The 12,651-nt window shown below is 43.0% G+C and overlaps 1 protein-coding gene across 1 annotated transcript in view; it reads right to left on the bottom strand.

Moving 5' to 3' along the window:
• Nucleotides 1-11,021, bottom strand: part of LOC139572687 (ceramide synthase 2-like) — a 70,309-nt gene extending 59,288 nt beyond the window's left edge. The window contains exon 1 of the mRNA XM_071395372.1: nucleotides 10,440-11,021. The gene's annotated coding sequence lies outside the window, so the exon portion shown is untranslated. The remainder of the gene's footprint in view (nucleotides 1-10,439) is intronic.
• Nucleotides 11,022-12,651: the final 1,630 nt, after the last annotated feature.

The raw sequence follows: 12,651 nt of genomic DNA, 5'->3' as shown, positions 1-12,651 counted from the left end.
TATCTTTGTTTTCTTTATTATTTTGGTTAGGTCAGGGTGTGACATGGGGGATGTATGTGTTTTTCCTTGTCTAGGGGTTTTGTATGTTTATGGGGTGGGCACTTGTCTAGGTGTTTGTATGTCTATGGTTGCCTAGATTGGTTCTCAATTAGAGGCAGCTGTTTATTGTTGTCTCTGATTGGGAACCATATTTAGGCAGCCATATTCCGTTGGGTATTTCGTGGGTTATTGTGTCTATGTGTAAATTGCCTGTGTCTGCACTTATTGATTATATAGCGTTACGTTCGTTTGTTATTTTGATAGTGTGTTTAGTGTTCTTCGTTTCGGTAAATAAATAAGAAGAATGTATTTATATCACGCTGCGCCTTGGTCCTCCTCTCTTCCACCATACGACGAACGTGACATGTAGCAAACTGGCTCAAATTAAAGATGGAATCCAAAGGTCGCGGGCAACCTCATGCTGCCCCCACTTGTTGTGTTGTTTTCTCACTTTCAACGAAAACAACGGGGTTGAGCCCTAAGCCACCTTGGACTGGCCTTATGGGAAAGGTGTGTCTTTGCCTGAAATCCCACTCACTCAAACGACCCTTGCTGCGCCATGGCTCTGGAGTGGAAGTCACTAGCTAGCTAACTTGTTTGCAGATAAACTGTTTTGGTTGCAGGGACAAAGTTTTCAGAAAATGTCGACAGCAACAAGCACCATTCTCGGTTCTTGGATCTGAATAAACTTGACCCCAAAAGAGAAAAGCGGTCACCAAAGGTCACCAAGCGCAACATAGCTTCAGCGTGTAAATCAGCTAGAAAGATGTGTCGGCATCGAGTAATTGTCTCTGGCCCCCTCCCAGTTAGGGGGAGTGATGAGCTCTACAGCAGAGTCTCACAACTCAATCGCTGGTTGAAAACTGTTTTCTGCTCCTCCCAAAAGATAGAATTTGTAGATAATTGGCCCTCTTTCTGGGACTCACCCACAAACAGGACCAAGCCTGGCCTGCTGAGGAGTGACGGACGCCATCCTAGCTGGAGGGGTGCTCTCATCTTATCTACCAACATAGACAGGGCTCTAACTCCTCTAGCTCCACAATGAAATAGGGTGCAGGCCAGGCAGCAGTGTGGAGTCTTAGTTGAGTCTGCCACTAGCACAGTCAGTGTAATCAGCTCAGCTATCCCCATTGAGACCGTGTCTGTGCCTCGACCTAGGTCGGGCAAAACTAAGCATGGCGGTGTTCGCCTTAGCAATCTCACTAGGATAAAGACCTCCTCCATTCCTGCCATTATTGAAAGAGATCGTGATAACTCACATCTCAAAATAGGGCTACTTAATGTTAGATCCCTCACTTCAAAGGCAGTTATAGTCAATGAACTAATCACTGATCATAATCTTGATGTGATTGGCCTGACTGAAACATGGCTTAAGCCTGATGAATTTACTGTGTTAAATGAGGCCTCACCTCCTGGTTACACTAGTGACCATATTCCCCGTGCATCCCGCAAAGGCGGAGGTGTTGCTAACATTTACGATAGCAAATTTCAATTTACAAAAAAAAAAATACGTTTTCGTCTTTTGAGCTTCTAGTCATGAAATCTATGCAGCCTACTCAATCACTTTTTATAGCTACTGTTTACAGGCCTCCTGGGCCATATACAGCGTTCCTCACTGAGTTCCCTGAATTCCTATCGGACCTTGTAGTCATAGCAGATAATATTCAAATTTTTGGTGATTTTAATATTCACATGGAAAAGTGCACAGACCCAGTCCAAAAGGCTTTTGGAGCCATCATCGATTCAGTGGGTTTTGTCCAACATGTCTCTGGACCTACTCACTGTCACAGTCATACTCTGGACCTAGTTTTGTCCCAATGTTGTAGATCTTAATGTTTTTCCTCATAATCCTGGACTATCGGACCACCATTTTATTACGTTTGCAATCGCAACAAATAATCTGCTCAGACCCCAACCAAGGAGCATCAAAAGTCGTGCTATAAATTCTCAGACAACACAAAGATTCCTTGATGCCCTTCCAGACTCCCTCTGCCTACCCAAAGACGTCAGAGGACAAAAATCAGTTAACCACCTGAGGAACTCAATTTAACCTTGCGCAATACCCTAGATGCAGTTGCACCCCTAAAAACTAAAAACATTTGTCATAAGAAACTAGCTCCCTGGTATACAGAAAATACCCGAGCTCTGAAGCAAGCTTCCAGAAAATTGGAACGGAAATGGCGCCACACCAAACTGGAAGTCTTCCGACTAGCTTGGAAAGACAGTACCGTGCAGTATCGAAGAGCCCTCACTGCTGCTCGATCATCCTATTTTTCCAACTTAATTGAGGAAAATAAGAACAATCCAAAATTTCTTTTTGATACTGTCGCAAAGCTAACTTAAAAAAGCAGCATTCCCCAAGTGAGGATGGCTTTCACTTCAGCAGTAATAAATTCATGAACTTCTTTGAGGAAAAGATCATGATCATTAGAAAGCAAATTACGGACTCCTCTTTAAATCTGCGTATTCCTCCAAAGCTCAGCTGTCCTGAGTCTGCACAACTCTGCCAGGACCTAGGATCAAGAGAGACACTTAAGTGTTTTAGTACTATATCTCTTGACACAATGATGAAAATAATCATGGCCTCTACACCTTCAAGCTGCATACTGGACCCTATTCCAACTAAACTACTGAAAGAGCTGCTTCCTGTGCTCGGCCCTCCTATGTTGAACATAATAAACAGCTCTCTATCCACCGGATGTCTACCAAACTCACTAAAAGTGGCAGAAATAAAGCCTCTCTTGAAAAAGCCAAACCTTGACCCAGAAAATATAAAAAACTATCGGCCTATATCGAATCTTCCATTCCTCTCAAAAAAAATTGAAAAAGCTGTTGCGCAGCAACTCACTGCCTTCCTGAAGACAAACAATGTATATGAAATGCTTCAGTCTGGTTTTAGACCCCATCATAGCACTGAGACTGCACTTGTGAAGGTGGTAAATGACCTTTTAATGGCGTCAGACCGAGGCTCTGCATCTGTCCTCGTGCTCCTAGACCTTAGTGCTGCCTTTGATACCATCGATCACCACATTCTTTTGGAGAGATTGGAAACCCAAATTGGTCTACACGGACAAGTTCTGGCCCGTCACCTCATGTTTCAGCATGATAATGCACAGCCCCATGTCGCAAGGATCTATACACAATTCCTGGAAGCTGAAAATGTCCCAGTTCTTCCATGGCCTGCATACTCACCAGACATGTACCCAATTGAGCATGTTTGGGATGCTCTGGATGGACGTGTACGACAGCGTGTTCCAGTTCCCGCCAATATCCAGCAACTTCTCACAGCAATTGAAGAGGAGTGGGCCACAGGCCACAATTAACAGCCTGATCAGGAGATGTGTCACGCTGCATGAGGCAAATGGTGGTCACACCAGATACTGACTGGTTTTCTGATCCACGTCCTTACAAAGGTATCTGTGACCAACAGATGCATATCTGTATTCCCAGTCATGTGAAATCCATATTTTAGGGCTTAATGAATTGACTTAAATTGACAAGTTCCTTATATGAACTGTAAAATCTTTGAAATTGTTGCATGTTGCGTTTTTATATTTTTGTTTCAGTATAAATGGAGTGTTTTGGATTTACGTACAGAATAATACAAAATGCTCTGAGACCACGTTGCAAGATGATATCACCTTACTTTCAATCAGTTCTTTTCTTCTTTTTCAAGGCCTGAGGCACTTCTTCAGTTACATTCCTGAAGCCCAAGAAACAAACACTTGGCTTCCTGATTTATGACAGGCGCTTCGTGGTTTCAGAGAGAGAAAAGTAGAGAAGCTTTACTTTGACTGTGATTTGGGTGTGTAGGATGGGGACGGGAGTTGAGTGGGGGACAGTATGAATCATGGCTGAATATTTTGCTGTGAATCATCTATCTGTGCTGAGTCAGAATGTCCTCCCACACACCACTCCCCTATCACCACTCAACCCTGCACCTTAAACCCAGCACCTAAACCCTCTCCAAAATACTACCCTAATCCTCTCTGACGCCACCCTCCTACACCCTACCCAACCCACTCCCCCGATTCTCCTCAGCCCCCAAACCCCTCCCCACTCCCCCTCCCTGATCCTTCCAGGACTTGCCTCATTGAGTAGGTTCCCTCCCCAGCTGACGGAAGCTCTGAGAGGCAGTACGAGGCCTCCCTCCATGCCTACCTCGCTGCCTGCCTCCCTCTTTCCTTCCCTGCCTAACATTACTCCCAGACACAGACAGAGCAGGCCTGGCTCTCTTTCAACTATGCAGCTGGATTTACACACACATTAAAGACTGATATACAGCCAGGGAAGGGAGTGCCGCTGACACCCAACGGTAGCATACACTGAGATAAACTGGGCTTTTCACACTGGTTAACATTGAAACGGATAGGAGCTACCGGCTAATACAGAACTGGCCCTTTGAGCTTCAATAAAAATGTTAGCTAACGCTAGGCTAGCTTTGGATAGCTTAGGTTACGTAGGCGTGGATCCCCATACACCAGTCACACTAACAAGACAGTAAATGAAGTTACAAGTTACAACACTAAGTTACAGCTACAGAAGCCTTCCCTTCTCACACACACTCTCCCCTGAGACACTGTCATTGTTCAGTTAATTCCACATCATAGCAGGTTACTCATCAATACCAGACACATTTCCTGTCACAACTCAGAGAGAGTGCATCTCAATCGTCTTCCCCTCCTCATCTCCTGTCCTTCATCAGGGGTGTATCTCAATACTCTAAAATGCCTTCCTCTCGTCATCTCATCTCCTCTATCAGCACTGATCTGATAGAAGTGGACAGGACAGCTGGACCTCTGCTATAAAGCTTCCACCTATCCAGTCTATTGAGATCAGTGCAGATGATGTTAAAAACAAGAAGTGGTGAGATAGACACATGTTGATGTGTCAAAAGTCGTTTCTCAAACGGGGGCTATAGGATGCAGGTTTTGGCAAAAGCCTGCACCCTGTTGTAGAAACGCTGCAAGGTTGATGACACTGAGTCCTGGGGGGTTGCTGCTGCTATTGAGACAGCATTAGTGCTTTTGTTTCCCCCGTCACTCCTCTGCAGCATAGCATTGCTGCTGGCATCATGGGATTACTGATACGACATCATCCTGCTGAACTCAGAGGCAGCGAGGGAGGGAGGGAGGGAGGGTCCATGTATTCACTGGGAAATCCACCCCTCCACAACAGACAGGAGGCGGGGGGGCTGGACAGGTGAATAACCCTGTTGACTTTCTGTGAGCACACTAGCAGAGATATTGAACTCTTGTACTTTCCATGCCTTTAGGGCACATCACCCAGATTGCCTGCTATTCCAGAAATGTAGAAAGGAACTCCGTAAAATGCTGTCACAACACAAACGAGCAGATGTACACAGAGCAAAGAGGAGGGTAGGACACAGTACACTGCTTACAACTACCGCACACTCCTAAGAAGAATTCCAAATGCCCTAGACAATTTCATTCTCACAGACAATTCTTAAAAGCACCATACAGTGTAGATATAGAAATGCCTCTGTCCTACTGTGTTTTAGCCAGTTGATTCTTGTATAGGTGAGTCTTCTAAGCAGAGTTAACCACAACAGCACAGATACAGGGATCTTCCCTGCTACAAAACAGAGCCACAGTGCAGTCCAAAGGTGATCATAACACATCACACACAGCAGAGAAGCAATAAAGGCCGGACTCACTTCCCTGTGTAATAACCACTGGTCCCAACCTAAAGCAGCCGTACCTGCAGTAAACAGTAGAGTAGGCCTAACTGGGGGTTTCAGTATGCTAACGTATGGTCTAGAGGTCTCTCCATGGGAGGAAGCATAGATTTAATTTAACATTAGAAACATGGTGGTGACATTTCAGTCAATACCAGTGTTCTTGAGTCTAAGAGCGTCAGTGTGTGTGTGTGTGTGTGTGTGTGTGTGTGTGTGTGTGTGTGTGTGTGTGTGTGTGTGTGTGTGTGTGTGTGTGTGTGTGTGTGTGTGTGTGCGCGCCTCGCAACAGATCAAAGAAAAATACTTTTTCAGGTCAGCCAGAGGATCCAGCCTGCTACAGCACTTTTCCTGACAGAAGCCCAACTCCCCTTCCTATTGGCTGACAGGATTATGTGACCGGACTCTGGCCATTTTTCTGAGCCAATCAGACGGAGGATGCCTCTCTGGCTGGGTGGGAGAGTGGAAGTGCTATCTCTCTTCCTCCCTCTGTTTCTGTGGCACTGTCTGACAGGAGAATGTGAGTAGTCAAAGCATACTAACAGTAACATAGAGTTTCTCAACCCCTGGGGGGCAGAGGGAGGGGGGGAGAGAGAGAGAGAGAGAGTGCTTGTTGGTCTATCAGAGGAAACCGGCTATTCATGGTGAGTCATAACGCATATCATACATCCTCTGGCACACAGAGACGACCAGGATAGAGTAGAGAAGAGTAGAGCAGTGTAGAGAAGAGTAGAGAAGTGTAGAGCAATATATATATATGAGAGAGAGAGAGAGACCTGTCTAGTTTCAGTGACCTTAATTGTAATTTGAGATCAGCGTTCATAACTGAGACTTCCATGTTGTAAATCATGCTTCCAGTCAATGGGAGGTTTGCGTGACAGGCAGACCTCAAGTTAGGATTTGGCCTACTGAGATAAAATCTCTTGAACAAGATAGACGTTGTCCAACAGTGGGTCTAAATGATGTCAGGCTAAATGATTTAGAGTCAGTGTAATTTCAACATAAAGTAATACAATCCACAACCAGATTAAAGTCCACATTCTGGTTTGGTTAATCTCAAACTAAAAATGGGATTTCATGACCTCGGATTACAAGGTTTAGAGATCCAGAGCGTGATCCTCTGTATCCTCACCAGTCACACACACACACTGATGTTATATTATTATGACTGCAAACTAACTTTAACGCAGGTCATGCCTGAGACATTTTTAAGTGCAATATTCTGTTCTGTTGGTCTCCCTCTCCTTCTCCAACTGGCAGAGGGAGAGGATGTTTGGACTGTACTCCTTGCTGTGACCCTGTAAAAGAGCACTTTACTGAAATTAGAGGGCCACACACAGACAGACATGCAATAAAATGTACACATAAAAAATAAAAATGATTGAAGGAGTAAAGCCTAATGGATAGATGGAGGGTAGAGAGTTAGGACTCAGATCTTTGATGTGTTAACAGTCAGCTATTGATCCATCAGTGTGTTTAAGATCAGTGACATCATGCTGTCTGTGGGAGCACCTCACTTTTTACCTGTTCTTTTTAATAAGGATGCATTTCCGACAGTCAAAAGTTTAAGATATAGTTTCAAATATTTTTTACCGTTATTTTACCAGGTAAGTTGACTGAGAACACGTTCTCATTTGCAGCAACGACCTGGGGAATAGTTACAGGGGAGAGGAGGGGAATGAATGAGCCAATTGTAAACTGGGGATTATTAGGTGACCGTGATGGTTGAGGGCCAGATTGGGAATTTAGCCAGGACACCGGGGTTAACACCCCTACTCTTACGATAAGTGCCATGGGATCTTTAATGACCTCAGAGAGTCAGGACACCCGTTTAACGTCCCATCCGAAAGACGGCACCCTACACAGAGCAGTGTCCCCAATCACTGCCCTGGGGCATTGGGATCTTTGTTTAGACCAGAGGAAAGAGTGCCTCCTACTGGCCCTCCAACACCACTTCCAGCAGCACCTGGTCTCCCATCCAGGGACTGACCAGGACCAACCCTGCTTAGCTTCAGAAGCAAGCCAGCAGTGGTATGCAGGGTGGTATGCTGCTGTTAAAAGTTATGAAGAGTAAATATGAGGTTTAAGCTAATTAATTTGATCTTATTCATTGCTACATGTCACTCCATATGCTTCCCATTCCTACGTTTCGTTTTTACTGCTTTTACCTTTGCTTTTGTACACCTGCTTCAAACAGCTGAAAATTCAATATTTTGGGTTATTGAAAATATATTTATTTCACAGTGGTTTGGATTGTGCAATGATTATCTACACTTGTTTTGTCACATAAACTGAAATTAGGCGAAGTATTAGAATTTTAGCAACCAGGAAATGGCTGAGCGATTTCGGCATATTGTACGTTTAAGCTTTTTTATTTAAAAATTTGTCAGAAGGAGCAAAACACAATATACCGTTTTCAAATCATCTGTGAACTCGGAAATCTCCGACTTCCGACTTCAGTGCATTCAAAACAACTGATAACTCGGAAAAAAAACAAGCTCCCACTCTGAAAAAAACCCAACTCGGAATTCCAACTCAGGAACTCGGACCGCTTTCTAGAACTCCGACTTTTTGACCTAAAGATCACTGACGTCATGATTTGACTTCATATTTTTCCGAGTTCACAATTGTCTCATCATATATGGAACACCGTTTGGGTCTTTGCATGTCAAAAAAGATACACATCAAATAACACTATTTGACACATTAAATAAGCTTTTAATTTGACACGTCAAATAACACAATTCTATTATAGAATGTTGTGTGTGCTGAATTTGCACGTGTAAGCCAAGCGCCACCACTACTGTAGTAGCACTGTCAAAGCTGTACATAAAAAGTCTGCAAACAAGCACACACCGGCCACGAACGATATGTTTACAATATCGCTTTAATTATAAGGCATTATTTGTTAGACCGCAACGTCTAGGGTAGCTAGCTAGCTTTAGCTTGGTACCTAGCTAGCACCAATACAACCAGCCTGAAAACAATGACAAGTCGAAACTGCAGTCATTTTCATTATTCTTTGCAATGATTTAGGAATCCTTGCGAGTAAGTATTAGCTAGGTAGCCACTTATTGTTCGCCTATTGAAATTGAACTTCAGTTCATGAAAATAAATAGCTAGCCAGCTACTTAACCCTGTTGCCCAAAGCTAACGTTATAAGCAGCCAGCTAGCTTCATCAGAGGTCCAGCTGTCCTGTCCACTTCTATCAGATCAGTGCTAATCAAATGGCTACCCAGATTATTTGCATTTTGGACTGGGTATTTTTGCACCCGTGTGTGTGGCGTTGACCGACACTGTTGCTTTGGGAATAAACTATCCACGTATCTACTACCCTGCTCTCTGCGCCTGACTCCTCCACTCACTACGTCTAGAAGTACATGACAAGTGCGACAAAAACAACAGAGTTACACATAAACACATAGTAGGTTGACTATAAATGTGGTTCAATTCACAGATGTTTTAGAGTCCCACAATAAGAGCTACGACGTTTATGTTCTCTGGGTGTCACTGAGTAGACTGATACCCCATGTCATTGATCCACAATCCATAGGTAAGGCCTTTACAGTGAAATAAGAATGCCCCCAATGCAATGCTAAAGTCTAATATATCCAGTGTAATTTCAACATATTTTTTTCAAATGTACAAATTATAATCTGTTTTTGATTTTATATAACAACATTCCAAACTCGTTAAGCATGATCTATTTAATTATGGCATAATTGACATCGATTTGCGTCACTGTCAATGACATACTTTTATTTTGAAGGCTAACCTCAAAGTCCACTATTGAGGCTAATCCTTATTGTCGCTAGCTTCACATAGATGGGTCCGACCACCATTAATCAAATAAAAACTGTTATAAATTAGGGTCCTTTTAAATTATGACACCTAGCTATATAGTTAATTGTCTAACTATAGCTACTGAAACAGATGATGTCGTTTAGCTATGTTTTTGGGGAAGAACATTGTTTGCATCCATCAGCTAGCTAGCTTTTTTATGACTAGCGTTGTAGGTGCGCGAGACAACTTTACCAGCATCATAGCATACGTATCGATGAATCGTTGTGACATATGACATACGAGTGATAGTGTAATCAATGTGTAATACCTACGTAAAAGCTTTATGAACGCGTTAAATTATTATGTGACGTGAAGTCATATTCATTTACATTTTACATTTAAGTCATTTAGCAGACGCTCTTATCCAGAGCGACTTACAAATTGGTGCATTCACCTTATGATCTTATATTCAGGTCCAACAAGCTTATTTGACACATCAAATAGTGTTATTTGAAGTATATATTTTTTGACACGAAAAGACCCAAACGGCGTTCCTTAATAATAGGATAAACGTACGTGGCTTGCGTAATGACGCGTGTCCAAGTGATCGCGCTTCATTGTGGGCTGCATGCCTAGATAACCGAAAGGTTAGCGCAGCCACAAAGTCAAAATTGGCTATTGTAAAAATTCATGAAAAAAAAAGGCTTTTTTTAGTAATTTAATGTTAGGGTTAGGCATAAGGTTAGCCGTGTGGTTAAAGTTAGGGTTACGGGTAGGATTAGGTTGAAAACCTTCAACACTTGAACAGACAACAGAGTAGAGTGCTGGCTATTGTAGAAACACTGCATATTCAGACGAAACCGTTATTCAGTTTATATCACAATAACAGTCTATTGATGTGATTGAGATAACGGTACTTACTTTGGTCCCAATCCCCTCTCACTGAGGTCCAAGGCGATGTATGAGACTTTGGGTTAGAGCACACAGAAGAGACAGCGGTGGCCTATATGCAATTTTCAGAAAGTTCGAAAATCAGTCCAACCGGAGAAAGTATAGCTCCGTCCTGTTGAATATAATCTGCCTGCTGCGCTCGTGACGGCCCGGGTGTGTCGTTGTTTTAGATTAGGGTCCGACCTGACCACTTCCGCCGTTTATCCACATCTTTCCATCCAGTCAAAAACAATTTTAATAGAAAGAAGGATTGAGATAAAAAGAAAGAGTAGGTGGGAGAAGTTGAGAGACCGCGAGACGAGTAAAGGCGGGGTTTCTTTCTGTGTCGATGGATATCCGCTCTGATTGTCCTGGATATATCTAAACTACAAGCTAGGATACTTTATCTTTCGTTGTGTCCCACGTATTCTTTCTCTTCTCTCTGGGGGATAGGGTGGTTGGCCGGGAATAGGCTAGACCAGCCGAGCTGCTGCGCCTGGAGAACGGACCGATAGAGGGGTGAGACTAGGAGTGAAATAGAAAATAACTGGGAGGAAGAGTCACAGATGACGTTTAGGCACACGAGAACACTTGGCTGACACACACACATCCGCATTTTGTTTCCGGACCCCAATAAACACTTTTACCCTTCTCTCTATAATAATGGTGTGATTAAGGCTATTTACATGACCAACTATTAGTGCGTAAACGACAAAAAAAACAATATAGGCTAACCTAGAAAAACAATAGGGGCCAGGGTTCCCCAACTGGCAGCACACGGGGTGGTTTTATTTAGCTGAGTTTTCATTGTTGCCGCCCAACCATCCGCTCAAGAAAAAATCGTCAGGCAGCTGAATGTAGTTTGGGACCCCTGCAAGAGGCCCTCTAAATACATACAATTATAAACAAATAGTAGTCTAAAAGTAACTTGTTTTATGGGTTTGGACTTTAGACATTATTTGGTGACTTGAATGTAGGCCTATCAGTTGCTGTGTGTGGATAAAATCAGTGAGGCAGCCAAGCCAGTAAAAAAGCCATATTACAACCTATGTTGTGATAATTGCGTTGTTTGCTCTATAACCCATTCGTTCATACCCCAACGTGATATTCAGTAAGGCTGTGACAGCAAAAAGACGTCACACATTGGCGGAATAAATTCAACAACACATACGTTTGTTTCATCATAAAATAGGATCGCAACAGCTGTCTAGTGAAGTCCACAAAGCAAATATTACATGCTGTAATGACCCGGCTGGGTCATAAAGGGAAAAGAGACGGACTCTAGGTGTGCAGGTCAAAACACAGGTTTATTCATAAACTGGGCTATTGTTCCGGCCACAACCCACGCCGCTAAATGCCGAACGTACACAATGTTACCCTGTCGGGTCAAGAGTCACTCTCATAGGAACAGATCAAGGCACGAACAGAAGAGAGAGAACAATGAGACAGTAATCCCTATTTATGCATTTCCAAATCCCGCGGTATTACCCATCATACCCCCCCAACCTTTCCATCTGTCCTGACATATTTAACCCCTGCTAGTAGCCATGAGAACCATAACACACCCACAAACACAGAACACAATACCGGGTCGTTACAATACAATCAGTTTTATCACCTGCAGCAGGGTCAAGCAAGTTCGTGCTTTCGACAGTTTACTAAGTAACTACTGATTTAGAAGCATTGAGTTAGCGCAAGTCAGCACAAAGACAACAGGAACACTGTCTTCACTATTCCAGCACCATTTAAACTTTAACATTGAAACATCAAATCAATAAGGCTATATATGCTTAGTTTAAAACACTAAAAACAAACTTAAAGATACCAAAATAAATTTAGTCCAATCAATAATGCTAAATATCCTGTGCCTGTCCATGGTACTGATTTCTGTGTGTATGTGTGCATGTAAAACAATAAATGTTGAACGCCAATGCCATCCTCCTCTCTTTCATGTTGGCAAAACGGTCTATTTAGTTTAGTTTAGTTTATTAATTCGACCATTTAAAAAAACAAGCACACATAAAACTTGAAAAAGACACACATGCACATGAGTAAAATCATTGTCACGTTCCTGACCGGTTTTCTGTTATTTTGTATGTGTTTGACGGTCAGGGCGTGAGTTTGGGTGGGTAGTCTATGTTTTGTGTTTCTATGTTGGTTAATGGGTGACCTGATATGGTTCTCAATTAGAGGCAGGTGGTTT

This window comes from Salvelinus alpinus, chromosome 4, assembly GCF_045679555.1.
Source record: "Salvelinus alpinus chromosome 4, SLU_Salpinus.1, whole genome shotgun sequence".
Lineage (NCBI taxonomy): Eukaryota > Metazoa > Chordata > Actinopteri > Salmoniformes > Salmonidae > Salvelinus > Salvelinus alpinus.
This window is presented reverse-complemented; position numbering and strand designations above follow the sequence as displayed.